Raw genomic sequence first — 18,899 nt, 5'->3', positions numbered from 1 at the left:
CTCAGACTCCAACTAAATGTACTAAAATTGAGCATGGGCATAATTTAGGATGTAATATGTCTCTGGGCGTCCTGTTGTCTAATGTTGCCTGATCTAGTTGAAGCTCCATTGCTTTATATTTGCACTGCAGCCTCTGTGTGGTCTTGTATCCTGTGGCACAGAGAGTTGCACTTGTCCTTCTTTTTAATTGAAGGTCGTGGATTAGCAGAGTTACTGCCTAATGCACCATAAAAAAACGCAAGGACTCTTATTACTCAGCAGAGCATAAAAGCAAGAAAAGCCAAGGGATCTATAGTGAAGGCTCAATAAGCCTTTCTTTTCAACCAGAAGGTGCCAAAGTATATATCATGTCCTGTGGTTCCTAGAAGTTCAAAATAATAATTACACTTCAAATATATTTCTCAAATTACACCATGTGCTGTAGACTGATATATTGTTCATTACAGAGACTGTAATGGAGTTGAGTGATGTGGCATCCTGGACACTTGGGTATACATGCACATAACAATATAAATAGTGTAACAGTATTATGGAAAGCAATAGATGTGACAGTGTTTTAATATTGCAGCACACAGTGCTCCACAGCAGTGAGTTAAGAGCTTACCCTGTGATTCCCAGTGTTCCATGTTGGATGTCAAGTAGAAATACTCTAAAAAGCGAATTCTGAGAACAAATTCCTGACATTGCATCATACAAACAATTAGTGATGATACCTAACTTAATTACCGCAATGTAATTTGGGGCATTGATGTTTATTTAAAACTCATCAGTCATCTTGATTGCAGTAGTAGTTGCACTTTTCGCTCCATTGACAAATGTTGCTAATCAGTCTGATGGAGCTGCAGCCATTCAGGTGGCTGCAAAGGAACTTAGGTCACCATATTTGGCAGGGAAAAAGGAGATGGGAATTCCCCCAAGTGTCGTGGCCCATAATCTCCTTGAATCAACATCACCCCAAAAAACAATTTTTCCCATTTATTATGGGTAGGACCTTGCTGTGCATCGAATTGGTCTGTGTTTGCCTAGATATAAACATGGATTGAGACCAAACCCTTTTAATTCAAAGTCTATAACTTGAATTATTGAGGAACTTGATTTTTTTCTTCATGTGGCCAGTGGCTTTGTAATTAACAGGAGTTCACTGTACACTTCTTTGGGACTTCCAGAGTGTCTCACATTAATGAAGTGTTGAAGCATAAGAAATGCTTTTCTTTCTCATGATGAAATCAAAACTTGTGTTGGATACTTTGGACTGCTTCAGATTCTGTACTTGCCAAAGATTTGGGTTCAGTAGCAGGAGCACAATTTGTGTCCAGAACATTGCTTATCCTGCACTGTAAGTTGGCCTCTGTATTAGTACCTGCCATTGGGCCCTGTTCCTTTTGCTGTTCCTCTGAACCAAAATGGCCCATTATAAAAGTTTGTGTGCATGTTTACAGGTCATGTATTTAACATTTATATGCTTTTTTTTGTTACATATTAGTCTAAGGTATTTTTTAACTCCGTGGGTATCCTGATGACTCAGTAACTCCTGCTTGGTACAGTAGGTGCAGATTTATGTAAAGGCATTCATCAGTTTCAATTGACTAATTGTCCAATGAATACTGGTTTAACATGACACGGTAAAAGGGCATTCATGTCCAAGTGCATAGGTCTGGAGTTTGAGATTCCGAGATAGAAAGTGATTTATGCCCAATAATAAATTAATTATCTAAGTAGAGATGGCTGGGCAGGTGATGTGCTGTAGCTGTATGATGTGGGAGCTGGCAGATCCCATTGCGAGCCGCAGTGACCACATCTGCAGCAAGTTGCTGGAGGAACTCCGGCTCAGAATTGATGAGGTGGAGTCCGAGCTCCGGACGCTGCGGCACATCCGGGAGGGGGAGAGTTACCTGGACGCTTTGTTTCAGGAGGCGGTCACACCCGGTAGATTAAGTACCTCAAGTCCGGTCAGTGGTCAGGGTCAGCAGGGTGTGACTGCAAGTGAGGCAGGTAGAGGGATCCTGTGTTCAGGAACAGAGGAGCCTCAGCTCTTGACCTTGTCCAACAGGTAAGAGGTACCTGCTCCCTGTGTGGATGAGGAAGAGGGCTGTCTGGAGGATGAGCCAGCTGACCACGGCACCATGGCACAGGAGGCCGTTCAAGTGGGGGGAGCAAAAAGACAAGTGGTAGTTGTAGAGGATTCTATAATTAGGCGAATTGATAGCATCCTTTGTAAGCTGGATCGAGAGTCTCGCATGGTATGTTGCCTGCCCAGTGCCAGGGTGAGGGACATCTCTCACCGGCTTGAAAGGATATTGGAGAGGGAAGGGGAGGATCCAGTTCTTGTGGTCCACATCGGGACGAATAACAACATAGGTAAGATTTAAGAGGACCAGTTTGGGGATTATCAGGAACTAGGAACTAAATTAAAGAACAGGTCCTCAAGGGTTATAATCTCCGGATTACTACCCGAGCCAAGTGCAAATTGGCATAGGGACGCGAGAATAAGGGAAGTAAACACGTGGCTAAAGGAGTGATGCAGGAAAGAGGGGTTCCATTTCGTGGGGCACTGGCATCAGTATTGGAACAGGAGGGATCTGTACCGTTGGGACGGTCTCCACCTGAACCGATCTGGGACCAATGTTCTAGCGAAAAGGGTAACTAGGGTGGTCAACAGGACTTTAAACTAGAAAGTTGGGGGCGGGGGGGGGTGAAGGGTAAAACTCCAAGAAGTATAACTAATGGGAAACAAAGCAGGTTAGCGTGTTGGGGGGGGGGGGGGGGTGGATTCAACTTCATGGAAAATTATGAAAAAATGAAAAGAAAGGAGAGCCCAGGAGAGGCTATTAAAGTCTCCAGAACACAAAATAGGACAGAGTGTTTGGAAAGGGCTAGGAATCTAACTTCAAGCACATCAGATAAAGGGATGACAATGAGAAAGGGGAGAGGAAATATAGGACTGAAGGTGTTGTATCTGAATGCACACAGTATATGAAATAAGGTAAATGAGCTTGTGGCGCAGATTGAAATTTGCAGTATGATGTGGGCATCACGGAGACATGGCTGCAAAGGGATCAGGACTGGGAGCTAAATATCCAAGGATATACATCCTATCGAAAAGATAGGCAGGTTGGCAGAGGGGGTGGGGTTGCTTTGTTAGTAAGAAATGAAATTAAATCGATAGCAAGAAATGGTGTAGGGTCAGATGATGTAGAATCTGTGTGGGTAGAGTTGAGGAACCGCAAAGGTAAAAAAACCACAATGGGAGTTATGTACAGGCCTCCAAACAGTAGTCAGGATGTGGGGCACAAGATACACTAGGAGATAGAAAAGGTGTGTAAGAAAGGCAAAGTTACAGTGATCATGGGGGATTTCAATATGCAGGTAGACTGGGAAAATCAGGTTGGTTGGTAGTGGATCCCAAGAAAAGGAATTTGTGGAATGTCTGTGAAATGGATTTTTGGAGCAGCTTGTGGTGGAGCCCACTAAGGAACAGGCAATTCTAGATTTAGTGATGTGTAATGAGGCAGATTTGATAAGGGAGCTTAAGGTGAAGGAACCCTCAGGAGGAAGTGACCATAATATGATAGAATTTACCCTGCAATTTGAGAGGAAAAAGCTGGAATCAGATGTAACGGTATTACAGTTGAATAAAGGCAACTACAGAGGCATGAGGGAGGAGCTGGCCAGAATTGACTGGGAGATGAGCCTAGCAGGAAAGACAGTGGAACAGCAATGGCAGGAGTTTCTGGGAGTAATTTGGGAGACACAGCAAAAATTCATCCCTAGGAAGAAGAAGCATACTAAAGGGAGGACGAGGCAACCATGGCTGACGAGGGAAGTCAGGGACAGCATAAAAGCTAAAGAGAAAGCATACAATGCAGCGAAGAGCAGTGGGAAACCAGGGGATTGGGAAGCCTACAAAGATCAACAGAGGACAACTAAAAAAGAAATGAGGGAGAAGATTAAATATGAGGGTAAACTAGCCAGTAATATAAAAGAAGATTGCAAGAGTTTTTTTAGATATATAAAGGTTAAGAGAGAGGCAAAAGTGGACATTGAGCTGCTGGAAAATGACACTGGAGAAGTAGTAGTGGGGAACAAAGAAATGGTGGAGGAACTGAATAGGTACTTTGCGTCAGTCTTCACGGTGGAAGACACGAATAACATCCCCAAAGTTCAAGTGAGTCGGGGGGCAGAGGTGAGTATGGTGGCCACTACCAAGGAGAAGGTGATGGGAAAACGGAAAGGTCTGAAGGTGGATAAATCACCTGGACCAGATGGATTACACCCCAGAGTTCTGAAGGAGATAGCTGAAGAGATAGTGGAGGCGTTAGTGGCGATCTTTCAGGAATCATTGGAGTCAGGGAGGGTCCCAGAGGACTGGAAAATCGCGAATGTAACCCCCCTGTTTAAGAAGGGAGTGAGGCAAAAGACGGGAAACTACAGGCCGATTAGCCTGACCTCGGTCGTTGGTAAAATTTCAGAGTCCATTATTAAGGATGAGATTTCAGAATACTTGGAAGTGCATGGTAAAATCGGGCAAAGTCAACATGGTTTCATCCAGGGGAGGTCATGCCTGACAAATCTGTTAGAATTCTTTGAGGAGGTAACGAGTAGGTTAGACAAAGGAGAGTAAATGGATGTTATCTACTTGGACTTCCAGAAGGCCTTTGACAAGGTGCCACACAGGAGGCTGCTCAGTAAAAAAAAAAAAGAGCCCATGGTGTTAGAGGCAAGGTACTAGCATGGATAGAAGATTGGCTGTCTGGCAGGAGGCAGAGAGTAGGGATAAGGGGGCCCTTCTCAGGATGGCAGCCGGTGACTAGTGGAGTTGCGCTGGGGTCAGTGTTGGGACCACAACTTTTCACTTTATGCATTAATGATCTAGATGAAGGAACTGAGGGCATCCTGGCTAAGTTTGCAGGTGATAGAAAGATAGGTGGAGGGACAGGTAGTATTGAGGACACGGAGAGGCTGCAGAAGGATTTGGACAGGTTAGGAGAATGGGCAAGGAAGTGGCAGATGGAATACAACGTGGGAAGTGTGAGGTCATGCACTTTGGTAGGAAGAATAGAGGCATAGACTATTTTCTAAATGGGGAGAGAATTCAGAAACCTGGAGTGCAAAGGGACTTGGGAGTCCTAGTCTAGGATTCTCTTAAGGTTAACTTGTAGGTTGAGTCGGTAGTCAGGAAGGCAAATGCAATGTTGGCATTTATTTCGAGAGGACTAGAATATAAAAGCAGGGATGTGCTGCTGAGGCTTTATAAGGCTCTGGTCAGACCACATTTAGAATATTGTGAGCAATTTTGGGCCCCGTATCTCAGGAAGGATGTGCTGGCCCTGGAGAGGGTCCAGAGGAGGTTCACTAGAATGATCCCAGGAATGAAAGACTTAACATATGAGGAACGTTTGAGGACTCTGGGTCTATACTCGATGGAGTTTAGAAGGATGAGGGGGGATTTGATTGAAACTTACAGAATACTGAAAGGCCTGGATAGAGTGGATGTGGGGAAGATGTTTCCATTAGTAGGAGAGACTAGGACCCGAGGGCACAGCCTCAGAGTAAAGGGAAGACCTTTTAGAACAGGGATGAGGAGAAACTTCTTTAGCCAGAGAGTGGTGAATCTATGGAATTCATTGCCACAGAAGGCTGTGGAAGCCAGGTCATTGAGTGTATTTAAGACCGAGATAGATAGCTTCTTGATTGGTAAGGGAATCAAAGGTTATGGGGAGAAGGCGGGAGAATGGGGTTGAGAAACTTATCAGCCATGATTGAATGGCGGAGCAGACTCGATGGGCTGAATGGTCTAATTTCTGCTCCTATGTCTTATGGTCTTATGGCTACGTTGTCAAGTGATGAAGTGATGTCCTGGAGGATGACGTTTAATAGTGGAGGGCTTTCTCTCTGGAACACTGGTTTCTTCCAGTGATGTATTGTTGCTAGGGTAATGAATAATGACAAGTGAAACTAAGAGGTCTGTAATTAATACTGTAACCTAATGAACTCTGATATGCCTTTTGACCATTATGATAATACACATGAGTAATGGGCAATAATCACCCTTGGAGAGTCTGAGAATATAAAAAATGGTTTTCATTTGTTTCCCTTCATCAGTGTCATTCTCATCCCTCTTCCCAACTCAATAAAAAAGAATCTGCAGACATTACTACCAGAAACGCTTTTATATTTTTGTAAGGAACTCCTTTGACTTTCAAGCTTAATAGACCTTGTGTTTTTTTGTGCTACGATAATAGTCACAGACCTATGTAGCCGTTTCACTTAAACCTTCTTGAAACCTGCCTTCAGATGTGGGTGGGGGAGGGGAGAGGGGTGGTGTGGTATTGCTCAGTGCGTGTTTATGTTTTACACAATAAGACTACGTTTCAGGATGATTACTGGGAGCAACAGGAAATGCATGATGTCAGTGTGGGAGGGATCCCAAAAGCTCCAAGGCTTGAGCTTCATTCCTGTGTTATCTGAGTGGACAAGAACACACAAACTGGAGCTGGGTGATGTTGATTTAGACATTACTGTTGTTCACTGTCAGCCTTTTGTGGAGTTGAAGGTAAATGTTCTATTCATTGAATTTGTACCCTGTACATTACTGGCTGATTAAAATTGCCTTAATAGACAAGGGCTGAGTGAATGTGGTTCATAGTCTTTGTAATATGATGTTAGCGAAAGGTAAAAGTCTTATTTGACTGCCTAGGTTGAGCTCTAGGTCATTCCCGCAGCATTTCAATGCATCTGATGCTGCTTCTGCCCTTCTGGCTATGTTGTGCCCCCTTCCTCTGCTCTGGGGCTTTTTTTTAAAAAAATGCTTTTCTTATCTGTACTTAAGCATTGCCACCTGTGTCATTAGCTTACTAAATACCATTTCCTTTTGTGAAGTCAAATAAGCCTTTCAAAGTTGTTGAATCTGTGAGCCTGTGAACAGCCTGGAATTTTAACAAGGTTTTAAATACTTTCAGTAAAGTATCATTATTATGTGTTGAAAGATTAGCTTGATAAATCACTTGGTTGAGAAGTGTAATCTTTGAGAAAACGTGCAACCCCAGAACTGTAGCACAACAGCAAAGGTGTGCTGTCTGTTTAGTTACAGCAGGGTTCACCTCTATTAGACAGCAGTCTCTTGTCAAATAAATGGTGGGTGTTCATTGTGGGTGATTTGAGGACCTAAATCAGTGGCTTAAGTTTATATTTTTTTTAAAAAATCTCTGTTCTTTCCTCCCCTCCTAGTTGGGGAATTTCTCTGACTATGCCGACCACTTTGCACATTTAGTTAATAAATTGGCCAATATTTTTGTGTGAGATTTGCCCGTGAATGTCAGCAGGCTGTTTGCCACAGGCCATTACAGCTGAGGCCAAGACTGATTTTCCACATGCTTGGTTCTGTCATTGGTCAGCAAGGAAGTATGTAACCTGGCCCCCCTCCTTTTCCTTACAATTGGCTTGAGCAACTTTTGGTGATATCCCTGCTGCTAACTCAGTGCAGACCTGGAATTGAACCTAAAATTTGTCTTGTCCATATGATTCAGCTACTGCCTGGATAGACTCACTGAACTGTGTTTATGAATGCTCATTCTTTGAGCAAACAGTCCAGTGGCCAACAAGGAACTAATGAAATTCACTTCAATGAGACAAGAGAAATTGAGCCAATAGACTGGTGATCACTGAGAGCCAGTTGCTTGTTCCCTTGATTTGGTCCATCTCTAAGCAGAAGGTTTATTGGAATGATCTAGTTTCCTGGACATAACTTTGAGAATTGTTTGTACAAAGTTGGAAAAATGAACTTGAGCCTAATCATGAACACTTCAGGATAAAGCCCTCACTAAGTGTGTGGTTAATCACTTTGTAATTTTCAAATGGGAATCAATGAATGCACAGCCTTGTATAGAGCTGAACCAGGTCAGAAGGCTTCCGCTACAGTCCTGGTCTGTGCTGATTTGGTGACTTGTGCTAATTTGTCAATACTAATTTAACGAGTATCTGGCCCTCTCCAGTGCTGTATTGGAGAAGCATTGGTGTGCAAAAGGGGTCAGCAAAGCAAAATGACCTGCATAAACACTGTACATTGTAGTCATTGGCATCAAGGGGACCTCACTTTCACTCTGTGGACCAGAAGCGTTGGCTTTTTCAAATGAGTATAACTCGAGATCAGGGAGAAAACAGTTACATCAACATATACAATGGTGATGCCAAGAGACACTTTTAATGCCAAGAGACACTTTTAATGTCCAGTAAACTCACAAGTGGCATTCTTCGTAGGTGATCTAGTGTTGGAATACTATTCAGTCATGGGGAGCATCCCAGTCAAGGCAGTCTTGCTTTCATCTAATATCCACTTACTTTCATTTTACAGCACAAATATGTGCACTGAGTTTTGAAGCATGAAGTGTTGTCCACTTTCTCCCTCCAATTCTCTTTACTTCTGCTACCTCATGATGAGCTCAAGGGCAGATTTACAAGGCAGAGTCCTGCACCTGTGTCACCGCTGCATCGCTCGTGTGGCAATACCCTAATTGGGCTGGAAGCGATCTCGGCACCCAATCAGTGGCACTGAGTGTAACCAAGGAAGTGGGAGCTGAGAAAAATAAAGTTGCAAAAACTCATGGGAACAATGGAATTTGCATTAAAAGGGAGAAACCTGTATAAAGGTTGTGTAAGGAGAAGGCATTCTAAGATCGAAGACAAGCGTGAAAATTCTCCAGCCCCTGTGCATCAAGTCTACGGGAACCAAAGTTAAGAAAACTCACTTTGAATATCATTGTCCAGGGTGTTGTGCACTTTGTCTGGGTCTTTTTAAATTTATTTTGTTTTTATTGTTGCCTTATTGGAGGTGTAACTGGGAGCCAGATTAATTAGGAGATTTAGGAATTATTATAGTAGTAATTTGTAGGCCTGTGTATGTGCTTAAAATATTTTCTTTTATTAATAAATGTTTAATTTAGTTTTGTTTAAAAAAAACTCTGGACTTATTACTACTGAATTCAAGGCATCCATCTTGAAATAAAATGCAAATTGCAAAACAGTTGTGGCAGCTGTTTCAAGTTTCCCTCTGGGATTTGAGCAGCTTGGCATTTACCATCCCATCTGCTGTGATATAACAACCAGCCACAGGGAGAGCAGCAAGAAATGCATTCAATGAAGCTCCAGCATTTTGAGTCTAGTGTGATTATTTCTAACTATGGGAACCAGAAGACATAATCCCTAAGGATTTATGTTTAATATACATGGAGTATTTAAATTAACAATAGACTGAAATGCTGACTGTACATTAGCCAAATGCTGAATAGTTCTAGATGCAGTGGCGCGTGTTCCCCTTGTGTTGCAGCCCAGATACACAGATTACCCTTGGCAAAGAGATATTTGGATCAAAAGCAAAAAACTGCGGATGCTGGAAATCCAAATCCAAAACAAAAACAAAAATAAAAATACCTGGAAAAACTCAGGTCTGACAGCATCTGTGGAGAGGAATACAGTTAACGTTTCGAGTCCGAATGGCTCTTCAACAGAACTAAGGAAAAGTAGAAGAGAGGTGAAATATAAGCTGGTTTAAGGGGGGGCTGGGACAAGTAGAGCTGGATAGAGGACCAGTGATAGGTGGAGATAACCAAAAGATGTCATAGACAAAAAGACAAAGAGGTGTTGACGGTGGTGATATTAGCTAAGAAATGTGCTAATAGGTGACATTAAGGATAGAAAGCAGGACGAGCAAGGTACAGATAGCCCTAGTGGGGGCGGGGTGGGGAGAAGGGATCAAAATAGGCTAAAAGGTAGAGATAAAACAATACATTTAAAAATAATGGAAATAGGTGGGAAAAGAAAAATATATATAAATTATTGGAAAAAAGGGGGATCGGAAAGGGGGTGGGGATGGGGGAGAGGGTTCATGATCTAAAGTTGCTGAACTCCATATTCAGTCCGGAAGGCTGTAAAGTGCCTAGGCGGAAGATGAGGTGCTGTTCCTTCAGTTTGCTTTGAGCTTCACTGGACATTGCAGCAGGCCCAGGACGGACATTTGGGCGTGAGAGCAGGGTGGAGTGTTGAAATGGAAAGCGACAGGGAGGTCTGGGTCATGCTTGCGGACAGACCGAAGGTGTTCCCCAAAGCGGTCACCCAGTCTGCGTTTGGTCTCTCCAATGTAGAGGAAACCGCATTGGGAGCAACGAATGCAGTAGAGTAAATTGAGGGAAGTGCAAGTGAAATGCTGCTTCACTTGAAAGGAGTGTTTGGGCCCTTGGACGGTGAGGAGAGGGGAAGTAAAGGGGCAGGTGTTGCACCTTCTGTGGTTGCATGAGAAGGTGCCGCGGGAGGGGGTTGAGGTATAGAGGGTGATGGAGGAGTGGACCAGGGTGTCCCGGAGGGAACGATCCCTGCGGAATGCCGCCGGGGGGGTGGGGGGGAAGGGAAGATGTGTTTGGTGGTGGCATCATGCTGGAGATGGTGGAAATGGCGGAGGATGATCCTTTGAATGCGGAGGCTGGTGGGGTGATAAGTGAGGACAAGGACCCTATCATGGTTCTGGGATGGAGAGGAAGGTGTGAGGGCGGATGCGCGGGAGATGGGCCGGACACGGTTGAGGGCCCTGTTAACCACCGTGGGTGGAAAACCTCAATTAAGGAAGAAGGAAGACATGTCAGAGGAACTGTTTTTGAAAGTGGCATCATCAGAACAGATGCGATGGAGGCGAAGGAACTGAGAGAATGGGATGGAGTCCTCACAGGAAGCGGGTCTGAGGAGCTGTAGTCAAGGTAGCTGTGGGAGTCAGTAGGCTTGTAATGGATATTGGTGGACAGTCTGTCACCAGAAATTGAGACAGAGGTGTCAAGGAAGGGAAGTGTCAGAGATGGACCATGTGATAATGATGGAGGGGTGGAAATTGGAAGCAAAATTAATAAATTTTTCCAGGTCCAGATGAGAGCATGAAGCAGCACCGAAGCAATCATCGATGTACCGGAGAAAGAGTTGTGGGAGGGGGCCGGAGTAGGACTGGAACAAGGAATGTTTCACATACCCCATAAAGAGACAGGCATAACTGGGGCCCTTGCAGGTACCCATAGCCACACCTTTTATTTGGAGGAAGTGAGAGGAGTTTAAGGAGAAATTGTTCAGTGAGAGAACAAGTTCAGCCAGACGGAGAAGAGTAGCGGTGGATGGGGATTGTTTGGGTCTCTGTTCGAGGAAGAAGCGGAGAGCCCTCAGACCATCCCGGTGGGGGATGGAGCTGTAGAGGGGTTGGACGTATTTGGATCAGTTACCTTCAGCCTTGTCTGTCTTTTCTCTTGCTCTATCTGCCCTGCCATCTCCCAATCAGAGTTGTGCAAGATATCTCAATTCTTATTCAACTATCACTGCATATTTGACTAAAGCTTACTGTTTTACTAAGTGCTACTTTATTCTTTCTGTGCACTGCATGTTTATATGTTCCTTTGTCTGAAGAATAATGAACTGTTTGCTAACTCCTTGTCATCTTGAGCCCACATTGTTTCCTTCAGTGAAACAGAGATCCCTTTGTTCTCCTCCCTGTTGGCTGCATTTGAATAGGTACTGATAAACATAGAGATAAAAACAAAAAGCTAAAAGCTACTGCGGATGCTGGAAATCCAAAACAAAACAAAAACAGAATTACCTGGAAAAACTCAGCAAGTCTGGCAGCATCGGCGGAGAAGAAATCAGTCAACGTTTCGAGCCTCCATGGCCCTTCGACAGATCTGCCGAAGGGCCATGGAGGCTCGAAACGTTGACTGATTTCTTCTCCGCCGATGCTGCCAGACTTGCTGAGTTTTTCCAGGTAATTCTGTTTTTGTTTTGTTACTGATAAACATAGAGTAGGTTCTTCACAGTGCTTTTTTCCAGTATCTCAGAAAGAGTTTGTTTTTGAGCTGCAGAAAACTTGTCTTTTTGTTCTTGTGTCGCTTGGTCTATATCTAATGGATCAGGTGTGACGTACTGTGGTTGCATTCTTTCAACAATGCCTTACATGCCCATTATCAGGAGAAGCTTGCCTATACTCATGGTGACTTTTCCCATTGTGGAGACGAGAGATGCATGAGGACTGGATGTTGAATTTGACCTGTTCAGTGACTTTTTCAAGCACCAAAATCTTAAATTTGTCAACTATGAATATACACAGTGACCAAAAGCTGCTTCAACGGTAACCTCACCATCCATTGCGTGTGAATGATGAAAGCAGAACTGGGCTAGATGGCAGATATGCTGTAGCAATTTCTATGATTATAGCGCAATGGAGAAAGGTCACTAAGACCTTTCAGCCATAGCACACTGAGGGACAGGAAAATGTGTAGAACCCCTCAGGTTGTATGCCTGACATGGAATGTATATTGTAAATATCAAGAACGTTGAAATTGTATTGAGGCATCACAGAGTAGAACATGGAGAACGGTTCAATTTTATTGCATTTTCTGTAACATTCAATTTGAAATATTTTTCATGTATTTTTACAAATTTTATGAATAAAATATATTTTTGGGGAAAAAAAGCCTCTATGATTATAGCACTTTTAACATAAAATGTTCCAAGACATTTTACAGGATTGTTAAAAAATCAAATTTGACACCAAGCCACATGAGATCATCAAAAGCTTGGTTTTAAGGAGTTTTTTTTTAAAGGAGGAAAGAGGTAGAGAGGCAGATAGGTTGAACAAGTGAGCGGGGGTGATTTCTAGATCTCAAGGTAGAAGACAGTAAAAACATCTCAAAAAGGGAGAGAGGAACTTGGGGGAAAAAAGTGCTAGTGGCCAAACTCTCAGGGCTAAAGGCTGACAAGTACCCTGAACCTGATGGCCTACATCATAGGGTCTTAAAATAAGTGCTTCCAGAGATCGTGGATGCATTTGTTGTAAACTTCCAAAATTCTCTAGATTCTAGAAATTCTAATCCCAGTGGTTAGAAAACTGCAAATGTCATGTCCCTATTCAAAAAAGATGGGAGGCAGAAAGTAGAGCATAGGCCAGTTAGCTTAATATCTGTCATTGGGGCAATGCAAGAAACCATTATGAGGGAGGTTGTAGCAGGATATTTAGTAAATTATAATACAATCAAGCAGAGTCAGGATGGTTTTGTGAAGGAAATGGTGTTTGACGAATCTATTAAGAGTCCTTTGTGAATGTAATGAACAGATTGGATAAAGGGGAACCAGAAGATGTAGCGTATTTGACTTTCCAAAAGACATTCAATAAGGTACCCAATTAAAAGATAAGAGCCCACTGTGTTGGGGATGATTTAATAGCACTGATAGAGGATAGGTTGACTAACAGCTAACTGGGTCAGAATAAATGCTTCATTAGTTACAGTTTACCAACCTGAAAATGGAGTGTCACAGGGATCAAGGCTGGGGTCTCAATTACTTACAATCTATATTAGGAAGAAACCAAATGTATTGTTACAAAAATTTGCAATAGGTGGGAAAGCAAATTGTGAAAAGGACATAAGGAGTCTGCAAAGGGATGTGGGTAGGTTAAGCGAGTGGGCAAAAATTTGGCAGAAGGAATATAAAGTGGGAAAATGCAAGGATGTCCATGTTGCTAGGAAGAATAGAAAAGCAAATCATTTAAATGAAGAGAGACTAGAGACTGCTGCAGTACAAAGAAATCTGTGTGTCCTTGTACATGAAATGTAGAATTAACATGTAAGTACAGCTTGTAATAAGGAAGGCAAATGGAATGTTGGCCTCTATTGCAAGAGGGATGGAGTATAAAAGTAGGGAAGTCTTGATACAACTGTACAGGACATTGGTGAGATCACACCTGGAGTAATGTGTACAGTTTTGGCCTTCATATTTAAGGAGGGATATATTTGCATTGGAGGCAATTCGGAGAACATTCACTAAGTTGATTCTGGGTTGAAGAGGCTGTCTTGTAAGGAAAGGTTGAGCAGATTGGGCCTAAAATCAATGGAGTTTAGAATGAGAAGTAATCTTATTGAAACATATAAGATTCTGAGGGGACTTGACACAGTAGATGCTGAGAGGATTTTCGCCTCATGGGGGAATCTAGAAATAGGAGGCATAGTTTCAGAATAAGGGGTCAACATTTTAAGATAGAAATGAGGAATTTCTTCTGAGGGCCATGAATCTTTGGAATTCTCTACCCCAGAGAGCAGTGGAGACTGAGTCATTTGAATTTATTCAAGGATGAGACAGACTAATTTTTGAACTATGGGGGAGTCGGGAACGGGCAGGAAAGTTGAGTTGAGGCCAAGATCAGATCAAACATGATCTTATTGAATGGTGGAGCAGGCTCAAGAGGCCATATGGCCAACTCCTCCCATTAGAAGGCATGACTACCAGTGGTGGAGCAATTAAAATAGGGAATGTTCAAGGTGCCAAAATTAGAGGGGCATGGGCACCAGTGAGGGATATGGAGCTGGAGCAGATTACAAAGCTAGAGAGGGGTGAAACCAAAGGAGGATGTGAAAGCAAGAATAAGAATTTTGAAATTGCGGCGTTGTTGAATGAATGGCAATGTAGGTCAGCAAGCACAGAGCTGATAAGTGAACAAAACTTGGTGTGATCTAGGACCCCGGCTGAGGTTTGGATAACTTCAAGATGTAAAAGGGTAAAATGTGGGAGGCCAGCCCAGAGTGGATTGTAATAGTAAAGTCTAGAGATAATAAAGACATGGGTGCTGCAGGAAGATCCCAAACTTGATACTGGGGAGCAAAGCTTACTGTTCTTTCAAACATGTACTGTGGAACTTGGAAGATTTGATTGAGTTCTGTCACAAATTATCACAAAATGAATCATATAACACAGGTAACATGTATCATCATGTAATTGTGAGTGAGTGTGGGGTAAAGAGCTTGACTTTGTATCACGCCTTTCACCTACACTGGATGTCGCAAATTCTTTGCAGCCAATTAAGTATTTTTGAGTGTAGTCACTGGTGTAATACAGAGAAACATGGTAACCATTTTCACCCAGGTCCCACAATCAACAGTGTGATAAATTGACAGTTAGTTTGTTTTTAATGATGTTTGTTGAGGGATAAAAGTTAGCTAGGATGCTGGAAGAATTCCCTCTACTCTTCAAATAGTACCATGTGATATTTTACATTCGCCCAAGAATACAAAGAGGGAATTGGTTTAATTGATATCTCATCCAGAAGTTGACACTCTCAGTGCTGCATCAAGTGTCAACCTAGATTGTATGCCCAGATCTCTGGAGTGTGACTTGGACCTACACTTTCTGACTTCAAGGTGAGAATGCTTCCACTGATAAGTGGGAGGTTATGTCCCCCAGTGTCCTAAAGATATTTGTATCGAACAGCTCTTTTAATTATCAGCGGCTTCGCAAATGGTCACACTTTAGGATATAGATACCAAAATCCCTGAAACATATCACTGATGGATCTTGTATAACATATTGTAAAGCTTCACAATTAACCTTCTGGGCGTTGCCAGGTTAAGACTCAAGTTATGTTATGCAGTACATTTGCAATGGAGTCAACTTTAAGATTTTTTCAAACATCATACAATATTCAGTTCTATGATGGGGATGCCTATTTATAAAGTATATCTTATGCTTTGAGTTGTCTGAAAACCAACTTTGGCAGTTAACTAGGTGGGAAGCTGCACCCATACATGGGTTCATGTACATCAGACCCTACAGAAAACTGTCTGGGTTGCCACGATTGTGCCATCTCTCTTTACTCACCCTAAACTATTAACTGCAGGAAATAATAGAGCTGGTAGGTTTGGTTATCTTTGATTATCTTGCTAGGCAAGAGGTTGGGTATTATGTCATGAGTGCACATTTTACATTCTGTAAGCACAGACTTGAAAGATAACTTTGGAGCATGGAAAATGGACTAATTTTGTCATCCTGGCAATGAGCCAGTTGTTTATATATACATCTTATAGATATTTGTGTATATGTGTGTGTGGGAAAACTTGGAAAATGTAACATAACTGTCTAATTAAATAAAAAGGCCATGGTGACTTTTCCAGGCTCTTTCTCTCTACATCTAGTATAAGTCTTTTCACAATTCTTGTGTGTGTAATACTGGGTATGAAGATGCAGGCTTAGTACGTTTGTATACTCACTGCTTTACTGACTAGATTAGATCATCATAGCCACAACTACCAAGCAACCACTAAGTATCTTCTTTGTTTAGGGAGTGGTAGGCAATGTTTTTACGATGTTAGCATACTTTTCCAGTGACTATCTCTTGAATGCTGAAAGTTAAATAGTTTATAACTGGCTCGGGATCTTGGTGTATATTGGACGACATCTTCCAAGTGGCTGAATTGTATCTGCTGATCGTCATGTTGTTGAAGCTACCCTAATTCCTGTTTGGAGATGGTTACCTGTGCAGTTGTTTAAGTCATTGTTTGTGACTTGACTTGTTTGTGGTGCTACTATCTGTTCGGTTGGGTAGATATGTCATGTGCAATAACCCTTGTGCGTTTATGGAAGAAGGCGGGAGAATTTTAACCACTCACCTTGCTGATAACCATGTTTTTGGCCTTTGGCTCTAACAGCCCATTGATTTACCTTTTATGTTAGGAGACTGAATCACTGTTTCTTTTGGATGTGTGGCTGAAAGCCAGCCTTGTACATCTGTTCTCTGATGGCGCCTACGCTGCTGCACCTTGATTCTTTCTTTTGCCCCAGTGGTGGTATTGCAGCCAGCTCCAGGTGATATGTTGCTGTGAGAAGCTTAACCATGTTCCATGATAACTCAGTGTGGATTATTTGAGTCTTTTGCGTAAACATGAACTTTTATGAACATTTGTCCTCCATTGATTCCTGTTGGCTGATATTCTCCTCCAACTTCACAAAAAAATCATTAATATTGTGCCATTTACCTTTGTGTGTTTAAATGTGGTGATTTGATGCTGTTCAGCTTTTCAATGTGGCACAGTGTGGTTTGGTGAAGAATCTTGCTTCGATACTGAGGCTGATTGTCAATTCAGTCTAATTAATTCTGGATGTAAAATTCCAGGAATATAACTGTTTATAACACTGAAGTCATCTTGTGGTATGTTTACATATGGACATGTCTTATAGGTTACTCCTGTACTGACTCACTGTTCATTGTGTTTAGCATGTTATAATGTGGCAGATGATGTTTGCCAGGTGGACCAAATCCACAAGGAAAACTTGGTCACATTATCACAGTGATTTTGCAATTTGTATTTATTACGAGAAGATGTGTGCACTGAGTTCAGAAGTAGTAAGTCTACCAAGACCTTTAGAGATTTGAAATTTGTTAATAAATATTTTAAAGTAAAATATTTCAAGCACCTACGTAAGACTACAATTACTACTATAATAACTCCTAAAATTCCTAATTAAGCTGACCCCCAGTTACACCCCCTTTAAGGTAACAGTCCAAAATAGATTTTGGATTTAAAACAGAGCCAGCAGGCTAACACAATACCCACTTGACAGTGGAATTGCAAATGGCTTTTCCCCAACATCAGTTTTGTCATATAGCAGATTTATGTATAAATAGCTGAAGGCTTCCTTAAGGCTATTTCAACACTCTTGTTAGACCTTAAATGGCCTTCTCCCACATAGTCTTTCAGTCTTCTTTATATAGGTTTCTCTCTTTTTAACATGTCAAGTCTATTTTTCCATATGTCTTTGAAACTGTATCTTCCTCATAATATAAAAACTTTCAAATTGCCAATATTGTCAGTAACCATTGGGAAAAATAAACACAGTCCTTAGCCTTGCTTATCTGGCTGGCCGTAGATAGACTAAGATTCCTTTGAAATCCAAATAATCCCTTAATTTATCTAAACATGCAAATTCCCTTCACAACTTACATGCTAAGGCAGCATCCATGTTCACTCATTAGTCTGTTGAGCACAATTCTACACCTTGCTTCTTTTGATGATTTCAAGCTTGCAGTCTAATTGACCCCAAATGTAATTAAATCACACACGGACCCAACTATACTTACCCCCATAAACCTACTTCACAATAAACCAGAAAAATATTATGAAAGTTAATATACTTTCGTCATAAACATTGTGTCACAGAATGTTGAGTAAAAGTCTGTATCCTACCCTGGTGCAGAGACACTTTATTCAGCGAAGTGCATAATGCTGTCAATAGAGCCATGAGAGCTGTGGAAGAATCAGGATTGGGATTGTACAGAAACATACTGTTTGCTTGAAGTTAGGCTCTAAATAGTCTAGGACAACATGATTTGCTGTCTTTGTCAGTTCTTTTGACTGACAGTTCATCTAATTGACCAAGTGAGGCATTGTAATAGAACAAATAGAAGATGATGCTTCTGTGGGAATAGTTACTGGCTGAATCAAAACTCTGCAATACTTTTTTATTCATTTACCAGATGTGGGCATCACTGGCTAGGCCAGCATTTATTGCCCATCCCTAATTGCCGTTGGGAAGATGGTGGTGAGCTGCCTTCTTGAACTGCTGCAGTCCCTGGTGTAGATACACCCACAATGCTCTTAGGGAGGGAGTTCCAGTCAAAGTGAAGGAACAGTGATATATTTCAAAGCCAGGATGGTTTGTGGCTTGGAGGGGAACTTCCAGGTGGTGGCGTTCCCATGGATCTGCTGCCCTTTAGATGGTAGTGGTCATGGGTTTGGAAGATGTTGCCTAAGGAGCTTTGGTGAGTTTCTGCAGTGCATCTTGTAGATGGTGCACACTGCTGCCACTGTTCGTTGGTGGTGGAGGGAGTGAATGTTTGTGGAAGGGATGCCAATCAAGTTGGCTGCTTTGTCCTAAATGGTATCAAGTTTCTTGTGTTGTTGGAGCTGCACTCATCTAATCAAATGGAGAGTATTCCATCACACTCCTGACTTGTGCCTTGTAGATGGTGGACAGGCTTTGGAGAGTCAGGAGGTGAGTTACTCACCGCAGGATTCCTTGCCTCTGAACTGCTCTTGTAGCCACAGTATTTATATGGC

General features: G+C 42.2%; 1 protein-coding gene across 3 annotated transcripts in view; it reads left to right on the top strand.

Moving 5' to 3' along the window:
* Window positions 1-18,899, top strand: part of ripor1 (RHO family interacting cell polarization regulator 1) — a 207,758-nt gene that overhangs the window by 68,873 nt on the left and 119,986 nt on the right. Inside the window, exon 1 of one of the 3 annotated variants that reach the window (XM_078544185.1) lies at window positions 6,436-6,553. The exons of the other annotated variants lie outside the window; for them this stretch is intronic. The gene's annotated coding sequence lies outside the window, so the exon portion shown is untranslated. Of the gene's footprint in view, window positions 1-6,435; window positions 6,554-18,899 lie in introns of those variants that run through there. 3 annotated transcript variants of the gene reach the window in all.

This window comes from Cetorhinus maximus, chromosome 6, assembly GCF_964194155.1.
Source record: "Cetorhinus maximus chromosome 6, sCetMax3.hap1.1, whole genome shotgun sequence".
NCBI lineage: Eukaryota > Metazoa > Chordata > Chondrichthyes > Lamniformes > Cetorhinidae > Cetorhinus > Cetorhinus maximus.
This window is presented reverse-complemented; position numbering and strand designations above follow the sequence as displayed.